This window comes from Brachycentrus maculatus, unplaced genomic scaffold (assembly GCF_059751285.1).
Source record: "Brachycentrus maculatus isolate JH-2025_06_01 unplaced genomic scaffold, ASM5975128v1 h1tg002028l, whole genome shotgun sequence".
Taxonomy (NCBI): Eukaryota; Metazoa; Arthropoda; class Insecta; order Trichoptera; family Brachycentridae; genus Brachycentrus; species Brachycentrus maculatus.
Genome location: NW_028282568.1, coordinates 5,753 through 24,647, shown reverse-complemented (window position 1 = coordinate 24,647; position 18,895 = coordinate 5,753). Strand labels below are relative to the sequence as shown.

General features: G+C 39.5%; 1 pseudogene; it reads left to right on the top strand.

Moving 5' to 3' along the window:
* The first annotated feature begins 335 nt into the window (after positions 1 to 335).
* On the top strand, positions 336 to 2,705 carry LOC148298449 (large ribosomal subunit protein uL1 pseudogene; annotated as a pseudogene).
* Positions 2,706 to 18,895: the final 16,190 nt, after the last annotated feature.

Here is an 18,895-nt window from a genome sequence, read left to right as displayed (position 1 = left end):
ACTTGCTTGATCTGTGAGATTGTTTAAACTTTAACGATTCAACCATATTAATGATTATGATTATTAGTAAATGCTTCCTCTGCTGTTAGATATTTCATTATGTGTGGCTTAATTGTAATTGAGATGCGGCATCTATTACTTTCACCCTAATCTGTAACTCTTCATAGAAATGAAATATCTGATCGATAATTCCAAAGATTTCGATATAGTTTCGCTAATCAGTTTATTTAATTTGATTTAATCACATTTTTAATTATTATAAGTTAATATTTATAGCCTTACATTTGTCGATGTCGAAAATCAACACTGACTTCTTGAAGAAATCCATTCATGAAATGCTTACTGAAAGAAAGCAAAGGAAGTTCTTAGAGAGCGTTGAGCTCCAGGTCGGACTCAGGGATTACGACCCCGAAAAAAGATTCAACGGATCCGTCAGACTCCCTCACCAATGCTATAACAAAATCAGAGTACATTCTGTTGACATTCTTAGGTCTGCGTACTCGCCAACGCCATCCACATCGACGAGGCCACCGCCAACGAAATCCCCTACATCGACGTCGAGGGACTGAAGGCCTTCAATAAAGACAAAGCTAAGATCAAAAAGTGGGCCAAAAAGTACGATTTCCTCCTCGCATCGGACACCGTCGCCAAGCAGGTCACCAAACTGCTCGGAAACGTGTTGGTCAAAATGAACAAGTTCCCGATCGCGATGGCGGACGGCGAAAAGCTGATGGACAAAATCAAGGAAGTGAAGCACACCGTCAAACTGCAGTCTAAGAAGGCCGCGTGTCTCGGCACCGCAGTGGGCAATGTGGAGCAGGGCGAGGAAGACCTCAGACAGAGCATCACAATGTCGATCAACTTTTTGGTGTCGCTGACGAAGAAGGGCTGGCAGAACATCGGAACCCTCCACATTAAGACGAGCATGGGAAAGTCGATTAAGATATTCGGTTGATTTGCATATTTAAATCCCAATACCCTCACTTTCCTATTTATTTATTATCACTGGTTTTCTAATTAATTTTACATAACTGCGAGAGTGAATGCATATATAAACTGAACAATTATTCTGAAATTATACAAAGGATTATCGCAATGAAATAGCTGAATGAACTCGGACAGTGTAAACGCATCGATTTTAATGGATTGTCAATTTTATTCATATTTTGCCTCGTATTGATTATAATAAATATTTTTTGAATCTGTAAAAATATTCAACCTTAAACCGTGATCGAACGACGGGAGAGATCCTCCCTCTTGAATTATAATTTAAAACTAATTGTTCAGTAAATATTATTGCTCGAGGAATATAAAACAAGAGATATTGCTTGATGAATAATATTAAAAAAATACTCCGGAATTTTCAATTAATAGCTACGGAATATTGATGTGTAATAATGCCATGGAAGATACCACTACATTTTATTACCCAAAAGTATGCTGACTTAAAGCTTCTCCGCTGAGGAAGAATAGATTTTACGTGAAATTGTCCCCAAAAATAAATATCCGCTGAAACAAAGCATCAAAACTCTAGCTGAGCAATTCAATCAGCTCATTGCGATCAAAGGCATCAAATAAAAGAGATCAGGGCGCGCCATTCGTCAACAGTATAGTTTATCCTTATCGGTTTAGACTCACCAATATTTATGCAAAAAAGAAAATCTATTGGAATGCTGAGATGGAAAAGCTTATGCTGCTCAGAGTATCGGAAGGAATGAAATGGATCGAAATTGCAAAAGAGTAGTCAGTGTTTAAAAATGCTGATATTGACTCTTACAAGATAAAACAAAAGTTTGAGTCAGATATGCGTTTTAAGTTTCGAATTATCCGCGAGGAAGCCATTAGGAATCCTTGCTGCCATCTTTCGCAAGCGACGAAAGAAGTGAGCGATCAAGTATTTAAAATAATTCTCATTGGGGATACGAATAGGAAGATCCTCACTCTGAACTAGGAATAGATGATGATTCTCCTAAGTAAAGTGTGGCTAATTTAGAAACTAAATCATATTTTGAGCAGTCTCTCTATGATAAAAATGGTAAAAAATTGTCAAGGAGAAGATTCGATGTTAAGAAAGATCTACTCAATCACTTAGAAGCATGTGGGAATAGTGTTTAAATAGTGGCTGAAATCTTAATTAAGCTGAGCAATTAATTGGGAAAAAACGTTTCTTCTAAACAATAATCTCTCCATAAAGAAGACCATTAATCGTCGGTCTGTGAAGGTCAAGGTTTGGAGATAATATAAAAATTCCAAAATGACATTTATGCATTTCTGGGAATTTCCTAAAAAAGATAAAAAAAGAATGAAAGTCCCCCTTTGAAAAAAGTGTCCTTGAAGTCAATGTAAAGCTTTTCAACTTTGCCATCAGACTAAATATACGAAGACAGCAGTTTCCAATTTCACGAAAACTCCTATCCTATGACACCCTTCAATGAACAGTTAAGCCCGTCCATCTGGTTCAGCTGATACAATTTATTTTCTGGCCTTATTTTCATTCATACCAATAATTTCTGATGCTCTCAATATTTGATGATAATAATGATAGTTAGGTATAAGAATTGCTATCAATGACAATCATAGTCTGATCATCTAATTTGCGTAAATTGCCAAATTGTTTTGGTTGTTATAGGAAGGTGGAGGTGGTGGTGGTGGTGCAGTTCTTTGAAGCATACTTTGGCGGATTTGTGAAGGACCCAGAATTCTGAGATGATAAGCAAAGTATAATGTGCCAATTAGAATTATGATATTAATCGCAAACATCACCCATTCTCCTGCTACAAACCACGCATCGTTATTTGCACCAATAACTGGAATCGGCGTGAGTTTAGGTATTGGGTTGGTGCCATTACTCGAATCAGGCTTCCCATTGAAACCAACAGATTGTTGCTGCTTGCTAAATGTGATAATATAATTTCGGAACAGAGTGTCGCCAAGGAGCAGTATATCCGATTCATCAGAAAGCGTATTGATCTGAACTGAGCATTTGCCTGCTCCCATCTGTGAAACATAGTTTTAAGGGAGTATTTCGACCTGCACGCCTGGGAACATAAAGGTCAATGTCGGCATGTTAATCTCGGTGCATTTACAGATGAATTGGCTCTTCAGGAGTGTGCACGACTGCAGATATTGTTGTACAATAGAGTTATATAGACTTGGGTTGAGGTAGAATAGACTTGTACCTGAATCAATAACAGCCCTGCTCACGGATTGCGATGTCTCATCCTCATCCCCCACATACACCCCAATCACATTGAGCTGCCAGTAGCCTGACCCATAAACCGGACTCATGATGGTCTATGAAACAATCCATTCTGGAATTTAGCCGTAGTAGAGGATGGAGCCTGCAGATTGCTCCTCCAATTAGAGTGCAAAGGTGTTCGTGGATATCTGCCCTGCCTGATAAGCTGCATCCAAGAAATTGAGTTGATCGGTATATCCCATTCCGACTAATCCTTATACCCCCCCTGGAAAACTCATTCCCGTTTCTTGAGTAACGAACAGTATTTAGTTTTTTATGTCGATAGCCGTGTTATTCAGGCTGACAATATCGAAACCGAGCTTCCCTACCACTGAAGACTGATCAGCGTAGGCGATTGTTTGCGATTGAGGAGTAATCGAATAAGTGCTCGATTCCGAAGTATTAAAGCCTTGGCTAAGGGTCTGGATGGTTGGAATCCACATCTGGTTGCTTCCTGTATCAAATTGATAGTAAAAATACTGAGGAGGAGTGCCTACTCCTATTTATATGTAGTAGAGCAACTATTGGCAGTTCCCGACTGAAATCAAATAGTCTGTGTTATCAATTGGGATTGTGCATTATTCTGCCGATGCTGCTGCTGATTGCTGGTTGATTTGCTGATTTTCTTGCTGACGATAGAACAGTGTGGTGCTCAGGAATTTGGCTGCACAGTGGTATGTTAGTAACAGAATTTGTAACCCGAATGCCGTCAGATTCATTATTAAATTCGTAAATATGTATAACAATTATAATTAAGACTTAGGACTCCTATCTCCGTATACAATAAATAAATGAATAGTTTCATAGTCTAATTTTATTTAATTCGATGCATCATCGCAGCATTATCGCACATCGTAACATCATCACTCCCCCATCATCATGATGATCCCCTGGCTTGCTTCTATTTTCTTTGGCTGGCAATTCAGCTTATAATTTCTTTTTTGAAAAATTTGGTTCGCTCCGATCACTTCGATCTCCTGGTTTGATTGTTTTAGAAGCACGGTGAAATTATGGCCACAAATGAAATCTCTGTCTTCGAATTTCTCGGTGATTAAAACTGGCTTGTTTAAAAACTATCTGTTCGAGCTCGATTTATTTGAGAGCTACCCGAATGCTAATCCCTCCATGAACCCCCATCCGTAAAGCTATTGATTTTACTTGAGAGCGAGCACATGTTCAGGCCCCGCTGCAATCTTCAACACATTTTTCATCACCAGAATGGGATTGCAAATATTGCTAATGTTTTAAAGTGGCGTGCCCACTTGGCACAAGTACTTAATATTTCCCCAGCCGTATACATTACCCTTTTCGGTAACTGCCAAAGTGTACTGGTTGCCTGAATGGATTTGCACAATCGACTCTGATATTAAATTTGGCCCTATCTTTATGGGAGCGTCCTGCTTAAACAGAATATCTGGGTACTCATAATTGACTTTTTAGCCGAAACTATTCAGGACTGGCTTGGGCGAAATTTCGATTTGATTCAACCCCCATCGATAAGCATTCTTTTTCTCGTCTATTGCGAATGATGAGCCACACTTGCTGGTGATCACATCGACAATGAACGCGGAGTAAAAATGTTTAAGTTTCTTTATTAGTTCCGGCTGGGACGTATCGATTATCCGTTCGCTATGCTCATGGCCCAATTGACCGAAGTTATTTAAGCCGAAACTCCATACTCCCCCGAGGCTGTCTGCCATCAAGCAGTAGCCTTCCCCACAGGAAATTTTCCTGATGAAGTGCTGAGTAAAAATGGAAGCAGGCCTCTCAATAACGAGAGTCTCTGAGCTCACAAAAGCAAACGCATCTTAGTCCTATTCAGACTCAGAGTTGGGTCGTTCTGGGTCAAATATATACATTTTTCCCCACCCTGCCACATCTCCTTCAGCATTGCAGATCATGGCATGAGACGATACTGCAAAGTTATTGCACTTAAACTTGAATTCCTGCCACTACTATTTTGTAGTAGTAGTGATAGTATGAGAATTATCGGAATTCTCAATGAAATCAGCAATCACACCGTCTTCATTCTCGCCCAGTGTAAACAAGCGGTAGTTTTTAAGATTCAGGCGCTGTAGACTGACTTTTTGATTTTATTCCTATACTTTCTGTTCTGTATCTGCTTCTGGATGAAAAACTTAATTCCATATTTCGAAATTGTAACCCTCGCTCCGACCGATTTTGTTTCTTAAATGTACTGAGTACACTGTGCACCCTGCGCTGATCGGAGGAAACGTTACTCTGATGGTCTGCTGGCCCTGTTAATTTTAGGGGACAGGGCATATCTCTTTATACTGCTTATAAATTTATTTATCGAAGGGATACTTTAAGGTGACTTCGAGGCATTCAGGCTTATTGGAAATGCCAAATGAAGGCAGGCTTATTTCGCACTCTGCTCCAAACTAAGTGAATTTTATAAATTAAATATTTTCGACAGCCTTCGAAACCTTAGTGGCTTATTGTACTTCATTGTTTTTCAAAAGCCTACTTCTCTCACCTTTGCCCTCCTAATCATTCGGATCACTGCCCTCAAACTCATCATCGAAGGAGTGCTCCCGCCCATTTTATTCTTCACGATCATACTTCGAGGCAACAATATCCTTATACATATCGAACTCCGAAATTTTCACAAACCGATAACTGCAGAATAAGTTATTCGACTTGATTCGCTATTTCAATTGTTTTTCAATATTGCTGTTTATTCTCATGAATGTCAATTATTGCTTCCTTGGTTGCCGATTAAAATCTTACAGTAGCTACTGGACAAACTCTAGATATTTATTCATTTTGCTTTAGTGTTCTGTTTTTGTGTACTTTTCAATTTACTAACTGATTTTGGACAGCTTCTTTTTTTAATTCTCTGAGCAATCGGCATGGAAACATCGCTTGGAGATTAAGGCATTTCGGACCATGTATTTTTGTTGGAGTTCTTTGGAAGTATGTGTGGCTTTATCATAGATATTTTTATAGGTGTCAGGCAGTCTGTACCTGGTGAGATAAAGCTACAGTGATTTTGATACAGATTTATACACTAGCAATTGCTTTTTATTGCCAAGATAAATGGATTAAAACTCATAGCTAAGCTTGTACTTGAACTCCAGCAAGATATTGATTGCGATATTGACCCACTACTGTTCGAATGAGTCAGGAAATAGGTAGCAACTCTTGTTCTTGTCGTACAGTAATTTCATGAAGTTCTTTCTCAATTCAGTTTCGATCTATTGCGCATTCATGGTGCTAAACTATTTAATGAAATCATATGATCTCCATGAGGCCTTGAATGTTTTCCAGTCACTAACAATGATTGTTTCATGTACTCTCTCGAAATGTGTGTGTTCGATGTTATCTGAAAGATTCTCTGATTACTCCTACATAACTCCAATAAAATAAAAGATATGCGATTTATATGACTCCAACAATATGATTTTATTATTTCATTCTGTTCTCTTGTAGTCCAAACACACGAATATGCGGATGCGCAAGTTTCTATTCTATATACATTCCAATAGCTGTATCAGTAAATAGGCGCAGATAATATGAAATGTGCACTGACATCTGTCTCATGATAGAATGATCGTAAGATGCCATACATAAAGCGCATTAAGAATATTAATTAGAGTATAAGTTATTAAAGAATTAAAGATGACTGAAGACTTATTTGAAATTGTCTCAAATAATAAAACATCCTCGCTTTCGGTGTCCATCGAGCCATACTCTAAGCTATGTTCTGCATTCCTGAATTCGAACTATGGCTATTATGCATAGCTCTTCATCGATAGATTGTGCGAGCAGGCCTGCGTCTTCCACTCAGATTGCTGCAAGGTGAATCTAAAAAAGATGGTGCGCCAAATCACCAAAAGATACTTGATGAACGACTTATAAATTGTATTCTTGGCCTATTTCTGTCGCAAAAACGAATGGAAGCCTCCAAACTAAACCAGCTCCCAATAATCTTGCGACGAGGAAAAGATATCGTAGAATGTCAGTAAGTTTATCTAACTTGTGGCATACTTCGTGAAATCATACATCGGAAACGCATTGGAGTTCAAGGAAATTCGGAAAGAACTCCGCAAGACCAATCAATAGTTTGAGAAGTAGTATGAGAAGTGGGTCATATGTTCTAATCCTGACATCTTCCACATCACTCCTTATGAAATTAATTAAATCTACAGGCAGTACTCAAGGGGATGCCAGGCGAACGAAATCAAAGAGAGCTATAATGATATGGTCGACCAGATTATCTAGTTATCTGCCACTTACTCCATTATGACAGGCTCTCGCAACGAGAAGAAAAGCAAGAACAAGAACATGAAAATGAACAGAAACTTAGACTTAAACAAAAGTAAACCCAATGTAAGCAGCGCCTAATATAAAAACTCGAGCAGCTCAGACAAAAGAATGAATAGCTCCCTGAAATATTGCAACATATCAGATAAGTTCAATTCGAAGTAATCGATTCTAAAGTGTTTGGATAGCTCACTCAGCAGAGAGAACAAAAGAGAAGAAGTCAAGAAACCCGCGGCATAATTGCCAGAAATTCATGAGCATGAGAGATCGAGAGATAAGAACAATAAGAAGAAGTATTCATTGAACTTTCAGAAGAAGGAGCAGCCCAATAATCATATCAACGACCTATTTAAGGAAAAGCAGAACTAAGTGCCTCATGACGATCTGTTCAACTCCCATGAGGCGAGGGACAACAACCGAAGCTACATGGAAATGAATTTGAGGGAAATTCCCAATCCGGTATGAGTTGGCTTGATATGCGTTGGAATCGATCGAACAGGTCCAATCAGAGTTCAGGGCTCCCAATGCTCTGGAAGCCGAGTGAGGGAGGCTTCTTCGATAAGTCTCGCCTAAATTGATATCGCCAATAACCTATTAAACACAGAAGCTCATAAATCCCAGCAAATACACAATATCAATTAGAAGTGTGCCTGTTCATCAGCAGAAAACGAGTCACAGGGGTGTCTTTGGATAAGTCAATAAAATTGCTTCTGCCATTTATCAAAGCACTTTCAAGCTGCTTATTTGACAAATCCAATGAGCCTGAGTACCTCCAAAACGTGGCGACTATCTTCCAAAGCAGCTAAGTCTGTTTTAAGCAAAACGGATAGCTTTCAAGTTCTGTGAGCTTTGCATTCTGTAGGATATTGGAAATAATGTCGTAATCCTTGCGTGCTATTTTATTGACTGAAGACGTGCATCTTTACAGATACTTGTGCATTTCATAAAGTAAGACCGACTATTCGCCGAGCCTGAGACATCTCTTTTTGCCATTGCCATAGATTTCGCTCATTCCTTTCTCTAGTTCAGTCACAGGGAAAACCCTGGAGAAGCTATATTGGGCAGAAGGCCCATATATTTCCGTCTTGTCCTCATGCAGGAGGCAATCCTTCCAAGTGTTCATCAAGTTCTGATGTATTTTCCTCTACCTGCCGATTGCCTCCGCATAGACCAACTCAGACAGCCCAATATAATGCGGTGTCAGGATAAGGTCATTAAGTTCTTGATTGTCTTCTTTGTGGAGTTCGTTTTCAGATTATATATCAAATAGCTCGCTGGGTATGGATTTGTTTTTGTTTTTGTTTTTCTTGATGCCGTAGCTCTTCGGGGTGTTCTCCCTCGACAAGACAAAGTTGCTGCTGCAATTGGAATCATAGTTGGACATGCTATCTTATTAGTTCTTATTTCTGGCATGATGAATGTACGCAATTGCAGTCGATAGCAGTTTGGGCTCTTTTGTTTAATTGGCCACTATTTTGGCTCTGCTTGTTCGTTTCGCACTTGATCTTTTGGGTTAGGTCCATAAGACTTATGGGTTGGTTTATTAGTGGTATTAAAGGCTGATGAATTGACTGAAATTGTAGGCACCTCGTTGCATTGGAATAAATTTAATTATATCACGGATAATAACTCATGTTTTTCATTGCTTGTACATAATAAATAACATAGGATATTCATTCGATTATTCTCATTACAAGCATGCAAAGATAAAAGCATTCCCAATTTCACTCTGAAAATGTGATAAATCTCATCGATAGGATATCAGGGACTTTAAACATTCCAAAATTACTCTTCTCCGAAATTGTATCAGGCAATTCCGATAGCCTCGATATTTATGCTTAAAGAGCGCGTACCACAATGCAAATCGCACTCGGTAACTTATTCGTCAGCGGCTATTTTATTTTTAAGAAGATGAAGAGCCAGCAGTGCATCATCTTCGCGAAACGAAAGGACTACAAGACTCATTACATATACTTCAAAATGCTCGAACACCTCTCCGAGGAAATTCCGAACTTATTCTACACACAGCTGAAGGCTTGCGTTAATTAAATAAACCATATGAAACGAGTATAGTCTCATTAATTCTCCGTCCAAATATGCTACTTATTCTAAAAGTAGTGCATCCAAATTATAAACGGCCCAAAATTATTAGAGCTACTTCGAGACAAAGCCGAGCTGAATTCTCATAAAAATCTGCAGTTATCCTTATCACCCTCTTCGTACCAAATAGTCAAATACATTCCTGCCAATGAAATAAGCAGAGAGATAGAACAAGACAGCCAATAATAGTTTCAAAAACTGAAAGACATCATTTATCACTACATCGACACTTTCGGGCAGAAGTACAAAACTAACTACTATGCGGATCTATAAAAGTAGTGCATGACCAGCTATCGGATTGGCTACTTGATCAACACTATCAACCACATGATCTATGAAGAGACCAAAGAAGCAAGCAAAACAGCAAGCCTCGCCAACTTCTACAATCAAATCTAGTCTTCATGCTGGACTATCTTCAAGAAAAAGAAACTTATCTCTGATCGGAAGGACATCGTATTCACTGGCAACAGCACGATACTCATAGTGGATATGCTGTTTCTGAAGAAGATTGAGGACCATGCCACATAAAAATACCAGAGGGAAGTGAGCGACTATATGGAAGAGTGCAGATTATCCTATGTCGAAGGCAAACTCAAAATAATGCAGATCAGCAATGTAATTGACTCCCAGGAGGGTTATGGGCTCATTTATAAATATTAAATGCGCACTATTTCCAGTTATTCCAAAATATAAACAGTATTATGATTCACCCACAACTCTCAATATAATCACACATCCACAATTAATCAGCATCATATATCATACATACACACATAGATCACATATTATACTATATTAATTTCACTCATGCATCGTAGGAGAGCCTACGAGCAAAATAAGCCCATCCTAAATAGATTCATTTGGAAGCATCTGCTTATCCTCAACGCAATAAACATCGCAATAGGCCTAGTTGTTCATTTTTTGTATGAGCACTCGCACCAGAGAGTCTTACTGAATGCTCATCCCTTTTTGGCACGCAGTACACAATTTATAAACAATAGTGGCTAATTTTGATGGGATGCATTTTGTGAATAACCGCTACTTATACTAGCCAAACCTGGCCTTCCTACCGGTCTATGTCTGCTTTGTCAATTTGATACAAACAATCTGCAGGGACAATCTCAACGCAACTATTTGCATCCTCAGCCTCATTAATAGATGCTTCATGTTCGGCACATGCAGATAACTCTATAAGATCACAAAACACTATGAATTTACCGACAATCAATCACTAAAGTGCATACTCTTGTTCATTTACAACCCCGCAGTCGTCTTCTATCTCTCTGTTTACTCGGAGTCTATTTACACTTATCTTGTCTTTGTCATTGTTCGGAAGTGTCTATTTCAATCTGGCCCGTTTGTGGTCTGGCAGTGTGCGGCTTTGCTTGGCTTTACTGTTGTTATGAGGAGTACTGCATTGTTTATTCTGCCTGTGGTTGGCTATCCGATCCTATGCGAGTTCCTGCAGGCTCTCACAAAACTTGAGATTTCCAATGCCATTAGAAGTGGAGCGAGAGGGACAGCAATTCTGATGATAGTGTTGCTTCCCTTTGCGGCATATTTATTATGGGCATATGATCGGATATGCAGGACCGAAACACAAGACTAAAAGTGCCTCTCATTTTTCAACGTTTATTCCTACGTTCAGACTAAATATTGGAATGTTGGCTTTTTCAAGTACTATGTAAAACAAAACATCATTTTCATTTGCCTTGGATTACCTGCAGTAATCCTGGCATTGCTGACTTTCCGCATCAATAGCTCCTCATCCTCAAATAGAACTATAATGGGCATCACTCTAAGCTGGACCCTACTGATTGCTACAACAATTTGCATGACCAACTTGCAATCAGCAACCAGATTTTTCAGCACCCACCCACAATTCTATATGAGCACCTATGATTATATTGTAAAATTAAAAGTATAATGGGTAAAAATGTCAGCAGGGCAAGTAACTCTTCGCAAAATGATTGTAACCTGGTGGGAGTTTTATAGTATAATAGGAATGTTCTTGTTTTTATTGGGATTCCCTTGGACTTGATTTATTGCAGATTTTATGTATTCCTGGATATTTTTTGGGCCCCAAAATTATTCAATTTAATGATAGAAATCGAAATCAATTTTAAATAATTTGTATTCATTTAATAAAATTCATTCATGGAAGAGCTAGTTCATGCTTCTGCTCGAGGTCAAATGTGGTCCATGGCTGAAACTCACGGCATCTCCAGTAAAGCCTATAGGCCGATTACTGGAAAGTAAAAAAATGTCTGCTGGTGCTGTTTCAACCAAGTTGTGAAACAGCCGGTTCCACTTTGCGAGAGCACTGGTCAACTGTAATTTTTAGGATTCGGAATTCCCATTTACTTTTCATTTATTAGATGTTGCTTCTTGGTTCTGATTGGTTCCATATTTTCTTACAATATTCTCTCACTTTACAGAGACGGTGTTTACAATTCCTAGGCTTGCGTTCAGAGCCACTCAAAAAAATAAGGCCACTTTTATAGTTCAAGAAGCTTTCCTGAGTTTCATTTTAACGAAAAATAGCACTCCCAAAATACAAAATGCTAAGATATTTTCATCGGAATCTCATCGATCCAGAAAGATGTGAGCAAAGAAGAAGAATTCATGAGAGTTTGTGCTTTTATCCTTCACCTCTTAATTCTCATACTTGTGGAAAGCAAACAATTGAGGCTTTTGAATTCTTACGATGAAAAGATCTGTTCACTATCTGACTTTTCTGTCATTTTTCACAACATTCCCAAAAGCATTCGACCCAAGCATCGAATCAGGACAATAATAAAGGAGCAATGTGAAGAAGCCTCCAAAAACATTAAGTAAATATTGCTGATACCATAATCCGACGAACTTGATAAGATCGAAAAGTAGATCAAAGAGTTGTAAAAGTAGCTCTACAATATTCCTGACGGATCACCGTAAGATGCCAAACTCTAGGCTCAAATCAGTAAACTCGATGAGGAAATCTAGCACAAAATAGCAGTGATGAAGTAAAACGATAAAAATGATACAATGTAAGTGGAAACAGCGATTGTCATCTTTGAATATGAAAAGAACAAAATTTAGTTTCTTTAGGCTCATGCAAAAAGTACAATCCTCGTTTATGAATCATGGAAAGATGTAGTGGTAGAATAGGCTGGGGATCCTCAAGAAATAATGTGGGAAAATATCGGCTGCAGTAACAAAAAACGGAGAAACTACACAATTATCAGTTTTGCTTTGAGCCTTTTCACGCTTGGAATCGTGACTCTACTGTTTGCGGTCATCCTCAAGATCAAAACACTGAAAGTCGATCAGCTCATTGAAGAAAAGAATCAACTCCCAACGGCGAAGGAATCTCACTCTTTTGAAATCCACTTGCTGAGCTATGGGGCTTTGATTTTGGTGATCTTGTTTAATAAATTCGGAATGGCCAAGCTGTTCCATACTTACACAGACCTCTAAAAACATAAAAACTCTTCTCATTTCCAGTTTTCATTCTGCCTGAAGTATTGTCTCGGCCTGTTTTTCACGACAGCCATAATGACCCTGATCGTTGAGGATTTTATGTTCAATAACTACTACTCGCACCCCTACGGAGTCATCAAGATGGAGTCAGTCATGTTCATCCTCAACTGCATATTTTTGCCCATCTTTTGGGGCATCAACCCCTTTTATCTCATCAGACTCTACCAAAGGTACTCTGCGAGGAAGAATAAGAATATGAATGCCACCCAAGATCATGCAAACTTAATGATGGAAGATCCGACATACGAAATTGGGAAGCGCTATGCTGAAATAATCTAAATCATGTGGTTTACATTTCTTTACTTGACGATTATCCCAATGGGGGCTTTATTCTCTTCACTTGGTCTCTTCTTCTATTATTGGGTTGATAAATATAATCTATTGAGGCGCTCAACCCTCAATATTCTTATCTCTGGAAAGCTCTCTCGGTTTACGCTAAAGATGCTCAACATGACCCTCATGTGGCGCTCGATTGGGGAGCTGTGGTTCGATCATAGAATTAGAAACGGCTCAACGATATCTTCTTGGGTAATGTTCGGCGTTGCTATCCTGTTTATTCTGCTGCCAATTGATCGAATTGTGGAAGGTGTAATGGGTTAGAAATACGAAATCGAAAAGAAGTCATACTAGAGCGTACAGCATACTTTTCGCAGGCATTACTTCAGTTCTCATATCCTCTACTCGAAGCTGAAAGAAGATAAACATAAACTTGCCAAATTTTTTAACATAAACTTGATCTGGAATATGAACGATCAGAAAGTATGAGTGATTCAATTTTGAATAATCCTGATTTACCATTAAGTATTCGTTATTCATTATTCATTATTCATTATTCATTGTGTCAGATGCCTACACCATCATTTGCCTACATTGCCCCTGCTTACATCGTGTCATATGCATCCATTAAGTGAAGCTGCTTTTAATATACAGGCATAACGCATAAGATTATCGTATCTTTGTATTATATAATATCCATTACAACTGCATGTCGAAGAAAGAAGCGGGGTTGGGGTTGGGGTTGGGGTTGGGGTTGGGGTTGGGGTTGGGGTTGGGGTTGGGATCGTTCCAAGAACTCCCTGTTTCCCTGAAAACCAAGAGAATCTCCAAAAGGAAGCAACAAGAGTTTCCTTACTCGTAAGCTTCTCCGACCAAAGTGCCAACAACGCAGATGATGGCTTTTAACTTAAGCGTGAGCTTGATAAACTTACTTCGAGACCCCGAGACCGATCCCAAAACTCACAAACTCACAGAAGAATCGATTCATAGCATCCACTGCATCTTGGCATAAATCGGGAATTAAAATAGTTTAGATGAAGCTTCCCATAAATACATCTTGTATTTACACGCCATCTTCTCAGAAATTCAACAAATAGATGATGACAACTTGAAGGAGCTCCAATGGGATCTCTGGAGAGATAATTCGTAGGCCAAAAAGATATGCAGCAATGCAAGCAATGTTCATGCGATTATGAGCCGTATTCAGAAGCTATCCCATTCCTCAGAAATAGGCACCACCACAATATAATCAGCACCGATCAGAATATCCATCACGCGTTAATTGGAAATCAATACTCTTTCTGACAGTGTGCTTTATTTGAGCAAACATTACATCGACTTCTCTTTAGACGGCAAAGGTCTTTTCGACCCTCACTTCGGATCTTTCATTCTCAAGTCTTTCAGTAATCCGCCAGTTCTTCGATACTTTTGTTCACATTAGATCGGGTCTTGCTCGGATATTCAGATGAAGTTTGCGGGAGAGTACACCAAACTACTTGCATAGGCGGAGTCCTCCTATGAGTAAGACTATAAGTACTGGTATCAGACTCAGGTCAACAATCTCATAAATGGTAACTTCTCCATTGAGGATGTCAAAAATAAAATCATCCATGGTGATCAAAGCTAATGGGTCGAAAAGTTCTTAATTGGTCTGCTTGGCTGGGACGAAAGGAAGGCAGCTGAAGCAACGATTCTCCTGAATGCTTTCTACGATGAAGTCGATTGGCAGCTCTTTGCGCCCTTCAATCCCATCATCAGTCAAGTTGACTAAAAGTTTCAAATCAACTATTTGATAGATAGTAAAGTTAGCCCATGCTTGAATATCTGTTTAAAGTCTCCATGCATCGATGAAGCCTATCCTGGCCATGTGTTCTCCTGGCACTACCCAAAAATAAACTAATACTCGAGTGATGGTGACCGCTATTTGTGGATAAGTGCAACATTCAATGATTTTAAGCGCTCTGGGTTCTATGACTGGAAGCTGTTTGGGATGGGCGAAGATGGAAGATCTCACTCAGTCCACAAAATAGTCTCCAACAAAAAGAAAACCACCTAAAGATCCGAGAAGAAAGTGCAAGATGTAAAGCCAGTGCAAGGCAGATTCATTGTGCACCCCCCGAAGACCCGACAAATGCAAGTCCATTAGATTTACATGGATTCCTTATCTATTAATGAGAACAGCAACAAGATACCACAGTTTGAAGATGCAATCGCAGACATTAAAAAATACTCGAACTATGGAATCAATTGCGTGTATATGATGGGCGTATTCTAAAGGGATTCCGGGAAGTTTTCAGGAGGTTTCAGAAGACCTCAGGCATCTCCGATTGCGCTAACATCGAGGAATAGGCCTTGCGAAATGCTGGGAGGTGAAAAAGGGTTCAAAGAACTCATGACTAAATCGAACGAAATTGGCATGAAAGTGGTTATTGACTGCACCAGTCGAGTCAGCTCATCCAGACACGATAAAATTTATGAGCCATTCACTCTCTCGTACGTGGATGAGTTGGGAAAAAAGCTACCCTTCTACGGAGCGGAAGGGAGGTCAATCAACTATGAGGACACCATGATCCTCAATTACAGGAAAATCGAGGCCTGGAACTTGCTAATTTCAGAGATCGTCGAAGTTATCGAGAGATATGGGATTTCAGGAATTTATTTGGATAACGGAAGCTCTTGGCCAAACATTTTCGAGATTGATCGCGAGTAGATGTTTCGGCTGGATTACAACTAGGAGCGCTGCTATAAGAGCGAGGAAATCTTCGAGGGCAAAATTATTAATAAACATAAAATCGGGGGATACTGGGCCTCCAAGAAAACCGACTATCCCAACCCTCTCTTCGTTAAGATCATCAAAACAATGTGGCATCAGCACAATGACTTCTATGTCATCAGCGAAAGCTTCGAAACGATGGATAAAGATGAAAAGAACATCAGCGCAATAATCTCTGGGGTAATTCCTCGGACATTCAAAATGCCAAAGGCCATAGCCCAAATTGTGGGCATAAATCTCCATGAAAATGGCACGATGAGTCACATTACCCCGAAGAATGCCATCACATTTAAGAAGTGGTATGAGTAAATTCATAAGTTGCAGCCCAGAAATGCAATCATGATCCAATCCACTTCGAGCCATTCATGGCCATACCCGGCTTTTCTATTCAAAAAGGCCACATGGGCCTTCATTGACTTAATATTCTTTTTACCTTAGATCCCCATGACCTTCATCGGCGAGCATGATGGCAAAGCCTATCGCTCGAAAGCGACAAGCGTCTTTTTTGGTTCTCACGAGGAGACCAAGAAGTTCGAGAATCATAAGATCCGTAAAGCGAATTCAAGCTTCTTTCACAGTGAGGGTGTGGGCTCATCAGAAAACATAAGTTCAAGTGTGAATGCAACAATAAGAGACCCCGCCCAAATAAAGTACTTAGAATAGAGTTTTCGAAGAGAAGTCGGGCCGGAGTACGGATTTGACTTAGCCTAAATCCATAAGCATTACACCCATCGCAGACATTTGAGAAATAGCATTAGCTTGCTCACAACTGGCAAGTTAATATCGATATCTGCTGAACATAAGTACGGAGTCCACAAGAATATCCTCTCGTTTGCCAAATGGAACCCGAACGAGATACTTCTGATCAGCATCAACTTCAATGATGCAGATGCCGTCGAAATGCACTACAACCTGAATAACCTAAAGAACTTATTCACGAAAGCCTACCAGTCGAATATGATTGTCAAGCTAGAAGAGCTCCTGGGGGATACTGGAGTTGAGGAGGGTTACTATACCATCAGTGAACTAATAGTATCTAGGCTCGAAGTGAGCTTGAAATCCTATCATAGCATGATATGGAAGCTGACTGTTATGAGAGATGCCGATCCTAAATTGGCATACGAAAGCTCCATCAAGAGAATGGCCAAAACAATATCGGCAGTCCCGCCCAAATGGATCTATACTTCCCTCTTTACTAATCAGCTTTCCTATATGCTTGATACCTCGAAAAGCCTCAAAGATTTTGTCTCCAACTTGTCTTGGCTCTACGAATAGTTCATCGTTCATGAAAACTTAAATTTTAGCCTGGTTATTTCAAAGACCTATGACTTTTGGCTCAACAGAACAAAGCTTTCGAAGCTGTTTGGCATATTTAAACTGATTGAGCAATTTCCCTAAGTGAACATCACCCTGAAAAACTCGATAAAGACTCTGATTTAGGGCAATATTCTTGGGCCTATTGCCTTCGTAACACCTGAGATTGGAGAATGGAGCACAGTGGGAGGGCTAGGAGTGATGGTCGATGAACTCTCTCAATAATTGGCGAAACTGGGTGAATAAGTCTATATTGTCACGCCTTACTACGAGTATAACAAGAAAGGCTAAACAGATTATCTTCTGAAGTACGGCTTCAAATATGATCGGAATATCGAAGTCTGGTCCGCTCACATTTCACAGCAATTCGGCGCCCACATTGGCAAGTACAAAGGAGTCAATTTTATCTGGTTGCACAATCCAGAGCTGTTTTCAACACCCTATTCAGGAGAAAGCGCATTCTATGTTACAAAACAACTCACTTTTTTCGCCTTATCGACATTAGAATCATTCTGCCAGCTGAAGATATTCCCATCTATTGTGGTGACTAACGACTGGATGTGCGGCTTTGTGAGTGCTTATGTGAAAGTTAATAAATACGGGGAAGTTTTTAAAGGAACTAAATTTATGCATATCTGTCACAACTTGGATCCTTTATATGAGGGCAGACTCTACCCGAAGCATGAATAGGGGGACTTAAATTGGCTGGTGCAATTACCAACTGAGTGGTACATCTAGTATCGACTGAATAAGGTGGTGATAAACCCCTCTAAATGCGCGCTCTCGACATGCGATAACTGGGGGACTGTTTCTAATTCTTACAAATTTGACCTACTGCAGGAGTCTCCATTGGCATATGTCTTATGGAAGTACCCAAACCCCTTTGCCTTTCCCAATGGGGTTCGCAAAGAAGAAAGGGTCAGTCTGCTACATACAAAGACTCCAGGGAATCACGAATAATCGAAAAAAATGCTGCAGTAAAAGTATTTCCCGAATACACCTGCAAACCCAGACATTCCATTGCTGGCTTTTATTGGAAGAGTTACAAAGCAGAAAGGAGTACACTTAATTTTGGATTCTATTGAAGCCTTGCTGCACTAATACTCCTACCAAGTTCAATTTATTGTCGGAGGACCTGCAGATCGAAAAGAAGAGTATGGGCGCTACTGTTCGGATCGGATGCAATACTTAAATGATAAGTATCCAAACTGCTTTTGGTCGAATTATAAAGCATTTTTCTATGATGGGCCTCTCTGCAATATCGGAAGCGATTATGCCTTAATGCCTTCATTGTTTTAGCCTGGAGGAATTGTACAACATTAATTCTTTTGTGGAGGAACTCCTGTTGTCGCATTTCGAACTGGAGGATTAAAAGATACCGTCTT